Raw genomic sequence first — 11,771 nt, 5'->3', positions numbered from 1 at the left:
CGGTTTCCCCCATACTGTTCTCGGTAGTGAATAAGTCTGTCGAGATCTGATGGTTTTATAAAGGGGCGTTCCCCTGCACAAGCTCTCTCGCCTGCCATCATGGAAGACGTGCCTTTGCCCCTCGTTCACTTCTGCCATGATTGGGAGGCCTCCCCAGCCACGTGGAACTGTGAGTTCATTAAACCTCTTTCTTTTATAAATTACCCAGTCTCAGGAATGTCTTTATTAGCAGCATGAAAACAGACTAACGAATACAGGAGGCCTCCGAGGGCAGCAACCCTGCTAGCCTTGGTCTTGAACTTCCAGCCTCCAGAATGAATGAGAGAATGAATTTCCTGTGTGAGTCCTCAGTCTGTGGGACGTTGTTATGGAGCCTGAGCTGATGTGTGCAACCCCTGAAGCCCTGTCCTCACCCCGAGCAGCACACGACAGGCTCGGGAGATGTCCACAGCGGGCCGGCCGTCCTCACGGAGCACCGCACCTTGGGCATGGACACTGTGTCCCTGCTACATCAGGTCTGTGAGAGACACAGAGCAGCTGGGCTCGGCGTCTCCAGCCTCATCGCTCACCACCTCTTCCAACCCAGGGCTCTGGTCAGATTCGTCATCCTGGCCTAGATTCAGTCACGTCCCCTCAGAGAAGCTGCCCCACGCATCTCACCTCCACAGCCAGGTGAGATGCCCTCAGGCATGCACATTCTCACTGTGTCCGCAGTTCTGAGGCCTCACTGTGTGTTTCTTTTCTTTTCTGGTCTGTCTTCCCACTACGTGAGAAGCTGCCTGAAGGCAGGACCCTTCCCGACTGTCCTGTCCGGTGGGTCCCCCACAAAGATGGTCCCCTGGCAGGTAAGAGGAGCCGGGACATGCTTATGGATGGACACAGAGCCCAGGCAGCAGCGGGTGTCCAGGCCTGAGCTGAGGACATGGGGGCCCTGGACTCCCAGTCACTTCTCTGGACCTCCGATCCCTTCTTCTGGAAACACGCAGTTCTTGGGGAGCTCTGTGAGGCCCCATGGGACAGAGACGTTGATGTCATCAGGCAGCACACGCTGCTGAGCCCCGAGAGTGAGCAGGTGAACAGTACCTGGGCCAGCCTGTGGGAGAGCCCCAGCATGGGGCAGTCCCAATGTGGCGCTGAGGCCAGGGGACCGCCGAGGAGATGGAGAGGAAGGGCCCGTGTCTGGGAGCCTTACCCCAGGTTGGAACTGGGCCTGGGGAGGGGTCCTGAGCCCCTCAGCCCCTCTCTGGGTGGCTGAGAAACCCACCGCTCATCTTTGGTTTCTGAGCAATTTACAGAGAATTGCTAATGGTTTTATGAATCATGGGAAACAGAGAATGCTGTTTTATTTTTCTGCTTCTGACCTCTCAAAAGAAATTTCCAGATGCCTCATACAAGTTGATTCCGTATAATCGAGTCAAGAATTTCATGACGGTGACTCAGCATTTAAATCTCCTAAAGGCAGATATGTAACCCGAAGACAGAGAGTTACCGAACTCTGATTTTGCCATAGTTTCCATACAGGTTAAACAGAAAAGAAGTGGTGCATTGGGTGGGAAAGCTTTGAAACAACCTGGCTCTTTCTTCTCCCAGTTCCCCTCATTCCTGGAGACCTGGCTCCTCTGGAGTCTGGAGGTGCTCCCCGCTGCATAGCCACATGGGCAGCAGCTGAGGGGTGGGCAGAAGAGTTCGGGCAGGCTGGGCCCTCGAGACGCTGGACCGCAGGTGTGTCCCGGTAGGTCCAGGGCCCCTGCATCCTCAGTGCCCTTTAGGAAGCACTCAGCTGGCTTGCACGATTAGCAATTTGGAGCGTGTGAAGCTGGGAGTTCAGAAATGGAGTGCGTTTTGAAGTGGGCTCATCAAGCACCTGACCCCCTTCATCTCCTCTTGAGGACCTGGGCCTGCCTGTCCCCCACTCTGTCCACAGCTCCAGCCTCCCTGCAGCCACCTCCCTCTCCCTGGGAGAATGGCTCTGGTTTCCTTGTCGCAGACAGGATTTGCTTCCAGGAGAATGCCAGGTGCACAGGGGTCTAAATCCGGACTCTCCAACTAATCGTTGATGACAAAGAAGACACCTCCACACTGGCTGAGAGTAGACTCAGGCCTAGAACTGGTCAGTCCCCTAAATGTCATTGCTAGTAAAGGAGAGGGCAAGGGAGGGAGAGGACAGACACCGAGCTTTCAGCCGTGGTGTGCACCGGGGTCACAGCTGGGCCACTACGGCCATCACCAGCATCTCCTCCTGCATTTGGAAGGAAGGCTGCCTGGTTTTCCAGTGTGGTGAGTGCTGTGGGAGTGCTGAGCCTTTCTGTGCGCAGTGGGCGTTTGAAGGATGTCAGAAATGTGGTTTTGCATAAAAGTAAGGCACCCCTGGGAAGTCCCAGCAATTACAGGGGAGGAAACCGAGGCAAGGTCCTTGGCTAGGAGCTGGGGGCTGAGGAGCCAGGGAGCTCTGGATGGAGCTGTGGCATGGTATTGCTCCCCCACACTGGTGAGGCCTTGGATACTTGGGTCACACTTGTATTAGTGGAGGTGCAGTTTTCTCTTCTGCCCCACTCGGGTACAAGGGTGGGGACTCCTCTTCACACATTCCTTAGGTGTCTGGGCCCCACCCTTCCTCTGGGCTGGGGCAGGGGCAGGGGCAGGGTGGAGCCCTGAGGCAGCTCCTTGGGCAGACAGAGCCCACAACTTGATCCACCCGCCCACTCGGACGTGTCGGCCAGCCTCTCATGGAGCCGGACAGGGTTGCTAATGGGATCCTCATGGAGCCGGACAGGGTTGCTAATGGGATCCTGATACCTGCCATGGACCGAATGTTCGTGTCCTCCCAGAGTTTTGATGTTGAAACCCACGGTGATGGTGCTAGGAGGCGGGGCCTCTGGGAAGTGATTGGGTCAAGAGGGTGGAGCCCTCAGGCATGGGATTAGTGCTGTTTTGAAAGAGGCTGGGAGGAGGCTGAGGCAGGAGAATGGCGTAAACCCGGGAGGCGGAGCTTGCAGTGAGCTGAGATCCGGCCACTGCACTCCAGCCTGGGCGACAGAGCCAGACTCCGTCTCAAGAAAAAAAAAAAAAAAAAAAAGAAAGAGGCTGGGAGAGCGCCATCGTGCTACTGCCACTTAAGGACAAGCAGGAAGCCCTCTGTCCCCCAGCCTGGAGGAGGCCCTCACCAGAGCCTGAGCAGGTCGGCACCCTGTGCTGAGGCTTCAGTCTCCAGAACCGTGAGAAATAAATGTGTGGTTTATAAGCCGCACAGTCAGTGGTATTTTGCAATAGCAGCCTGCTGCACAGGCTAAGACAGTCTCCTAGAATGCGAGATTCAGAAGGAGACTGTGTTGATGGGGAAAATGCGCTGGGGTGTGCAGAGGGCAGCGGGGCCAGGGCAGCAAGCCAGGCCCCACTTCTTGCTGCCTCGAACTTATCCTGAGGACGTGGCATGCGGCATGTGGGGATCGGGAGAATGTGTTTGGTGCCTGGGGTGATGCTGGTGAGGCCAGGCAGAGGCTGAACATCCCAGGGCCTTGCGGGGCACGAGGCTTCCCAGTGCTGAACTTCCATGTGAGCAGGATCTGCTTTGGGGCTCCCATGGGCCTGTCCCAGGTAGACTGCTCCCAGGGAACATGGCGTCTGCAGGAGCTCCATCCGCACAACCTCTTCTGGCCTGCTTCCTGCATTCTGTCCAGTCAGTAGCTTGAGTCGGTGGACGTAGGTGCACGTGGGCTGAAGTGGGATGACACAAAAACCCACTGCGCATTAATGACAGCTGCAGCCCCTGTCAGAGGCTGAGGGAGCCCCAGCTTCTCAGGGGAGTCCTGGAAACCCTGGGGACCTGTATCGTATCCTGAGATCTGCCCCTCAGTCCCCTCCGCTGGGTCATCGCAGGAGCTAGATGGTGTGTGCTGCTATGACGTAGATAAGGTGGGTGAAGAGTTCCTCATCCTGGCAGGAGTGGGAGGCCTGAGCCCCGAAGCTGAATGAGAACCCATGCCACTGATGGCTCCACAGTGACCAGGGACGCTGGTCACCAAACCAGGCCTGGACTCAGGGACAGGTGCCAAGCCACAGACACACCCTCGGTTCCACTTCATTTCAGAATCTAAATGTCACACCGGAGACCTGTCAAAGTACCTGGTAATTAGAAGCGAACAAGAGGCAGACGTGGACTACAGGTTAGAGACCATGCGATTCTGGGTGTGACACTGTATGTAGCAGCTGAAGTCAGGGGCACGCCACGTTCAAGGCACTGTGTGTGCTTCTCTTGGGTTCTTTCCCTCTGTCTTTCCTGGGAGGCGTAGGGCGTTGTAACCCCATTTCACCCGAGGCACGGTGTGGGGAGAAACGTCACATTATTGGTCATAGGTGACCGAGCTGGGAGTGGAACCCGGTGCCTTGGAACCTAGAGTCGGGGCCCGGAGCCATCCACCACACAGGTCTGGTGTGTCCATGCTCACAAAGTGCTGCCCGTGTTTCACAGGATTTACACTATGCTGAAGATTCTAGGGGTGTGCAGTACCTGGGCCTGTGTGCATTCCTCTTTGAGCAAGAGTCAACATGTAACCAGCAATATTTGAACAAGATGCTAACAGGTCCACTACGTTCTTGTGTCAATTAAGAAACAAAAACAAAGATGTCCCTGGTACTCCACTGGCTATGGGATCAAGGTGACACTCCCTAGGGTGGCATAAATCCCTTAGGTCTCTCTAGAACATTCCATCCCTGATAAGCTTCCAGATATTTTACACGTGAAGTATACATCTTATTCTTCCTGTCTCCGCTTAGCCTTCCATCTGCCTGCAGCACGCTGTCGCTCCTCCACTTGCTAAAGATCTCGTGTTCTTCTCGACCCAGTTCCAGTACCGTCATTTCTGTGCATCTCCGACTGCCAGGGCCTGTGTTCCTACGCCCTGTGGAAGGGTGCCCAGCGATCACAGTCCCTCCACACGCTCTTGTCTCTTCCGAGGCTTCAATGCCATCTTTCGCAGCTTCTGCAGTCTACAAGCCTGGAACTCTGGACTTGACTGTGTAACTAATGGTGCATCTCCACTTGATATCCAAAGGCCTCTTCAACTGTACAAAACAGAAGCTCGACTTTCTCTAGGTTCTCACATCCAAGTAAATGGCACTGCCTTTTGCCCAGTTGTTCAGGCAGCACCTGAAAAGCGTCCTTTATTCTTCAATGCCTCCCATGCTGCATATCCACACCAAGCAGCAGGACTGTCTCTTTCTCCAAAACACACCTGGATGGGGCCTCTCCTCGCCGCAGTAAGCCCCTGGGCATCACTCACCTGGAGTGTGTGGATAGCCTCTGGTGGGCTCCCTGCTGCAGCTGTTCCCCATCCTCTATTGCACAGAGCAGCCAGTGAGCTTTGAAACACAAATCAGGGCCTGACACTGCCCTGTCCTAAGCCCCAAGCTCTCTCTTGGCCTCCCAGCTTCCCCAGAACAAATCCTAAAGTCTCGACGTGGGCGATAGGCCCAAACCACGCAGCCCCACCTGCTCCCAGCAGGCCGTATCTCTTCCTGTTCCCCAAACGTGACAAGGTTGGCATCGCCCATGCATGTGGGTTTCCCTCTGCCTAGAACCCTAGTTCCCTGCCATTAAAATGGCTTTATCCACATCACTCAGTTCCAGCTCCAAAGCCATTTACTCAGTGAGGGTCCCCCACCCACTCACCCACTCACCCACTCACCTCACCTTATTTTTTTCTTCCACACCACTGATTACCATCTGCAATGGAATGAAATTATTTACCGAATCTTATTTTGTATCGTCATACTTCCTTAGCAGACAAAAACTCAAAATTACGAAAGTAAGGACTTTGCCTTGAGTGTTGTTCTACACCCAGGTGATCAGAACACAGAAGCCTTTGATAACTTTGTGCTGAAACAAGAAAGGCTGTTTCCCTTGTCAGATCATTAGTACCTGAAATCAGGAAACTGCCTGCTGGAGCCTCTGTTCCTGGCATACACTTGGTGCTTAACACATGTTCGTTAAATACATGAACAGATACCTAAATAACATCATTCACTTTTTTCCCTTCTCATTGAGTGAGATGGTTTAGCGGAGTCCCCACACAAATCTCATCTTGAACTCTAGTTCCCATAATCCCCATGCACGGTGGGAAGGACCCAGTGGAAGGTGATTGACACCCCCATGCTGTTCTCATGATACTGAGTGAGTTCTCACGAGGTCTGATGGTTTTATAAGGGGCTTTCCCCCCATTCGCTCTGCACTTCTTGCTGCCACCACGTGAAGAAGGATGTGTTTGCTTCCCCTTCCATCCTGATCATGATCGTGTTTCCTGAGGCCTTCCCAGCCCTGCAGAACCATGAGTCAGTTAAGCCTCTTTCCTTTATAAACTACCCGATCTTGGGTATTTCTTCTTAGCAGTGTGAGAGCGGACTAATGTATCAAGGTTTTCAAAAGAGCTCTACCCACAGATCTTTTAAATTCCATTCTTTTCCTTTGGCTTCATAAATGAGTGAGCTTTCTTAAGGCTTATTATCAAGAGTGGCTTTCAAGTTTTAGGAGCACATTAGGTCTCTGAAGCCTTGTAAATTTCTTTTAAGTCACATGAAAAAGATCTTTACTCTCAAGGAGACACCTGGCTATGCCGGGGCCTTTGGGTTTGCAGGGCTCATCCTGCACTTTCGAGGTGAATGAGAAAATGATGCTCACCCCCTGGCTGCTTCAGCCTCCACGTGTCCAACGCTTAAATGGACAGACGGCGTTCTCCCTCTCCGGCCTCATTATTGAGGGCAAACTAGCCCCGTGACGGAGGCGGGCAGAGGACATTATGAGCTTATCCAGCCCTGCAGAGGCGACAGGCTGGGGATGTTCTCTCCCTAAGGCCAGAGATGCTTCTGAGGATGATAAGCTGATGCAGGCAGGGGTGGGTACTCTGCACAGAGGGCAGAATAGTGCCAACCCCTGGGACGGGTGAGAGGAGGGAGCATCCAGGAGCTGGGCCTGCAGAGGGAGGGACGGAGAGGCCCTGGGCCATGCTGAGGGTTTGAACTTGATCCTGAGGCCATCGGGGGCTGCAGGAGGGCTTTAAACAGAACATAACTAAATGGTAAGATGTAAACATCAGAAAGTTATAGACGGCTGGGGCAACGACACGGATGGCAACGGACAAGAAGCTGGAAGCTGCTGGGAAGCTTTTGGGTGATCTGGGTGAGGAGGGAAGGGTGCTGTGCCAAGGATGGGGGAGGACAGCCACCACTGGGGTGGAGATGCAGGACTTGGGACTGGCTGGGGGGCAGTGAGTCAAGATGGCCCACCCCTGGCCTGGCCACCAGGAGCACGGGGGTGCCATCCAGGAGTGAGACATGCAGACAAGGGGCAAGCCTGGAGGGAGAGATGAGTGCAGCTTTGTTTTTAAAAATTTTTTGTAAAATACACATAAGAAAATTTACCATCTGAATCATTTTTAGCTCTACAGTTGAGTATACTCGCAATGTTCTGCACCGGCTCTCTAGGGCTTTCTTGTCACGAAAGTAAGCCCTGTCCTCCTTCAACACTAACTCCCCATTCCCCTCTGCCAGCCCTGACACCCACCCTGACACCCACCCTTCTACTTTCTGTGTCCGTGGGTTTACTGCCCTGGGGGTATGTAGTGGGATCGCACAGTGCTTGTCCTGTGGCTGGCTCCCCCTGCTCGGCGTAATAACGCCAAGCCTCTTCTGTGTTGTGCCATGTGTCCGAATTGCCTTTCTTTTTAAGGCTGACTAATCTGTTGTCCTGCATGTGTGGGGCACACTGCGTTTGTCCCTCATTGACTGACGGACACGTGGGTTGCCTCCACCCTTGGCTGTTGTGGGTGCTGCTGTGATGTGGCTGTGCAAACTCCTCAAGTCCTTGCTTTCAGTCCTTTGGGGGAGAGACCCACAAGTGAAACTGAGGGGTCACGTGGCACTTCTGTTTCTAAGTTTTGCGGGAACCACCGCCCTGGGCCTAGTTTCTGACGTGTGAAGCTGAGGTCCCTGTGGATGGCACGTATAAGTGCGGAGCTGAGAGACTGGCATGGGCAGGAAGAATGGGGGCAGGGCCTGGGTGATGTCACTGTTTATGGGGAGACCCCCCTTGGCCCTGCCCTGGGCCCTTTCAGCCTTCACTTGTCTCCTGGCCTCTTGGCTCCCCAAGTCACCCCAGACACCACCGAGGTGATCTGGTCTTGGGACCCCTGGGGCACAGCACACAGCATGTGCCTCAGGCCCCAGGTGCTGGCTGCTTCTGCCCTGGGCTTGCTGCTGCTGCTGTGGATTTGGGACGCGCCCAGCACCTAGTGCTGCTACAGAAGAGTCCTAGGAGCGGGCCTTGGACTGAGGATGGTGAGGAGCTCTCCCCTCTTTGTCCTCTTGATGGGCCACCTTGGGCCTCAGTAGCTCAGGGGGGCTCTCAGCCCTGCGAGAGAGCACAGCCAGCTGTGTTTGGAGCCCTCAGTGGCCAGGTGGGACCTCGACGCTGCGTACTTGCCTAATCAGCCTCCTGGCCTTCCCCACCCCTCCTTGGGACTTCCCAGCAAGCGGCAGAGACAAGCTCGGCCTCAGGCTCTGCTTTCAGGGAACCAGTGAGGACAGAGCCAGGAGGAGAGCAGGTGGCAAAACAGGACGAGAAGCCAGAGAGACTTGGTCACAGAGGAGACCGCCCTCATGGAGGGTGCCCGGCTGTGTCTCATGCCACTGAGAAGGCACATTAGAGAGGGGCCCAGCAGCACCCTGGCTCCCTTGGGGGGAAGATTTGCAGGGCCAGGAAAGCAGAGACGGGAGGAAGCCAGCCCCCGGGGGCAGTTTCTGGAGGATTCGCTGCCTGCTCTGGGAGGGAGTCACAGGGCCACGTTTAGGGGGATGTGTTTCTAGGTTAGAATTTTTTCTTTTCTTTTCTTTTTAAGATTAGAGTCTTGGGAATATTTCTCTGCTTATTAAAAATAATAAATTGAAAGGGATAGGCTGGAGTAAAAAGAGAATCAATGGACCAAGGGCCTGGAGGAAATGGGACAGGACCCAGCAGGTAGGAGGGGCTGACTACAAACAGAAGAAGAGTGGGGCCCTGGGCCACTGAGGGCTGAGGGGCACAGACAGGGTGGGGTGGAGGGGTGTGTGTGAGAGGCAGAAACGAGAAACAGACACAGAGAGAGGCAGAGACAGAAACAGACACAGAGACAGAGAGACAGAGCAAGCAAGAGAGACAGAGAAAGAGAGGGATAGAAAGAGATAGAGACAGAGAGAGGCAGACAAAGGGACAGAGAGAGAGAGAGGTGTAGGAAGGCTGAATGTGGGCTTCACTCTGGCTTTCTCATTAGCTCTGTGCACCGGGGGAAGCCCTGTTGCTCCAGCTGAAGAGGGCAGAGGCCTGGCAGCCTAGAGCAGGAGGACAGAACAACTCTCTGAGGATGGCAGCAGCACTGCTAGGCCCCGTGAGCCCTGGGCCGGAGCAGGGATGGCAGTGGCACCCATGTGACTGAAGCTTTCGGAACAGACCTACGTGGCAAGGAGGTGCGCACAGAGCAGGGTGCAAGAGAGCCCTCGGTGCTGGGCCGGGGACTCTGGGAGAGGCTGGAAAGGAAGCGAGGCTGGAGCGGGCTGAGGGGGTGCTGGGTGCCTCGGTGGGTCTAGAAGCACGGAGGTGAAGTTAGAGCTGATGGCTTCAGAGGTGGGGTCGTTTGAGGTGGTGGTGAGTCTGAATGTCACCGCAGGAGTCACACTTCTGGGGATCCTCAGTGATGCTGGGCCCGGAGGTGATGGGGTGCAGTCGCTTTGCCTCCGTCAGAGGCTTGCATGGTGGCCTGGCATTCTCCATGCACAGTGCAATACCGAGCACGTGCCCACTGACGGTTGACAGGGAGCCTGATCTCAGTGCCCAATGCATTTGCTGTCCCTGCTGGGCCACCTAGCATGGCTGTTGAGAGAGACAGTGGGTACATTTGCAAAAGGCGTTGAGTTTGTGAAGTGCCTTCATCTCCAGCGACTGAGCTTACATGACAGGTGCCTCGTACATGGCTGACGAATGGAATTATAGTGGAGAAAAGGAATTCTGGGAACCTGCCCCGGTGGATCTCTTCCCGTGACCACCCCGGGATCTCTTGCTCTTGCAGTGGCATCCTGATTTTCTCTTCTGTTCCCCAGCCTCGGCTGACAGAGGAGGGAACAGGCAAGGTGTGTCTGTCAGAATTAGTTACAACAGCAAGCAAAGAATAATTTCAACTAACAGCAGTGTGAAAAGGATAGAAGACTTCTCTGTCACAGTCAGGAGGCCCGGAAACATTCGATCCTTGGCTGAGACGTGCCCCTGGGGCAGGGACCTGGGTTCCTCCTTAACCCTCTGTTCCACTGTGCTTGGCTTCCATTCCTAAGGTTGCTTCATAGCCCAGGAGAGCTGCCAGGGTGCCAGCTCTTACATTCCTGTTCAAGCCAGCAGGGAGGAAGAAAGATTATGCCCTTCTCTTTTGGAGCACTTCCAAGAAGGTGCCCAGGCCAAGTCTACTTCCATCCCATGTTCTGAACTTTGATGTGGACACAGTTCACTGCATGAGGGGCTGGGACACAGAATCTTGATTCCAGATGGTCACAGAGAGAGCTCCAACTTGGTTTTTCCTGACTGAGGAGGACAGGCAGAATGGATATTGGACACGGTTGACTGTGCCCCAAAGAGAGGCTAAAGAGCCGCATCTTAGGATGATAAAAGGTCACTCAAATGTGCTGTTGCTTCTTATTCTTTCAGGAAACAGGGTAATAATAAAAAGGAGAGTGCGGGACTTTGCCCTTAAAATAATCAGCCTACTGGAGCCAACTGATGCAGGGGAAAAGCGTTTGCACTCATGGGGAAGAACAGTAGCCTGATCTCTGGCCTTTGAGTTTTAATCCACAGCTGATAGTAAACCTTCTTCTGATGTTTATGACGGGCATGAGTCCAATCCCTGACCAGATCAGCCAACGCCATTCCTCCAATGACACAAAGGAACGTCTTCCGAAAGCATGGCTGGCACCTTCCTGTGATCTTCCATTGAAGCTCGCTTATGTCAGCCTCAGGCTATGCTGTTGCCCTAGTTTAATCATTAATCACCTCACTTTTGCTCTCCAAAGTTTCCAGGCTTTGAGAGTAGTCTGAACCACCTGCGTCAGAAGTGCCTAGAAGCTTGCTAAAACGTGGATTTCTAGGTTTCGTCTCAGAAATAGTCATCAAAACCCCTGGACGACTGGGCGCAGTGGCTCATGCCTGTAATCCCAGCACTTTGGGAGGCTGAGGCGGGCGGATCACGAGGTCAGGAGATCGAGACCATCTTGGCTAACACAGTGAAACCCCATCTCCACTGAAAAATACAAAACAACCAGGCGTAGTGGCATAGCGGCGGGAGCCTGTAGTCCCAGCTACTTGGGAGGCTGAGGCAGGAGAATGGCATGAACCTGGGAGGCGGAGCTTGCAGTGAGCTGAGATTGTGCCACTGCACTCCAGCCTGGGCGACAGAGCGAGACTCCGTCAAAAAACAAACAGGCAAACAAAAAAACAAAACCCTGGACATAGGGTCTGGAACGTTGCCTTTTAAAAAACATGCCATAAAACTTGAGAAGCGGTGTTCTCGTGCTGTGTCTGCATCACCGCAGGCCCTCCATGTATTTTACAGATAAGAAAACCCAGGTCTGGGGATGAAGGGACAGAGCAGGGACTTGGACTGAAGTCTCCCAGCTGTCATCCTCGTGTGTTCCCCTACGGCCACCTTGCTGGAAGGTTGAGGCTCTGGCCCTGGTTCCTTGCGGTTCGGTGCCCTCCAGTGGAG

At 54.2% G+C, this 11,771-nt stretch overlaps 1 long non-coding RNA gene across 1 annotated transcript in view; it reads left to right on the top strand.

Moving 5' to 3' along the window:
• The first annotated feature begins 3,092 nt into the window (after positions 1-3,092).
• Positions 3,093-11,771, top strand: part of LOC111551528 — a 29,167-nt gene continuing 20,488 nt past the window's right edge. Inside the window, exon 1 of the long non-coding RNA XR_002734390.2 lies at positions 3,093-3,178. This is a non-coding gene — a long non-coding RNA (uncharacterized LOC111551528). The remainder of the gene's footprint in view (positions 3,179-11,771) is intronic.

This window comes from Piliocolobus tephrosceles, chromosome 8 (assembly GCF_002776525.5).
Source record: "Piliocolobus tephrosceles isolate RC106 chromosome 8, ASM277652v3, whole genome shotgun sequence".
NCBI lineage: Eukaryota > Metazoa > Chordata > Mammalia > Primates > Cercopithecidae > Piliocolobus > Piliocolobus tephrosceles.
This window is presented reverse-complemented; position numbering and strand designations above follow the sequence as displayed.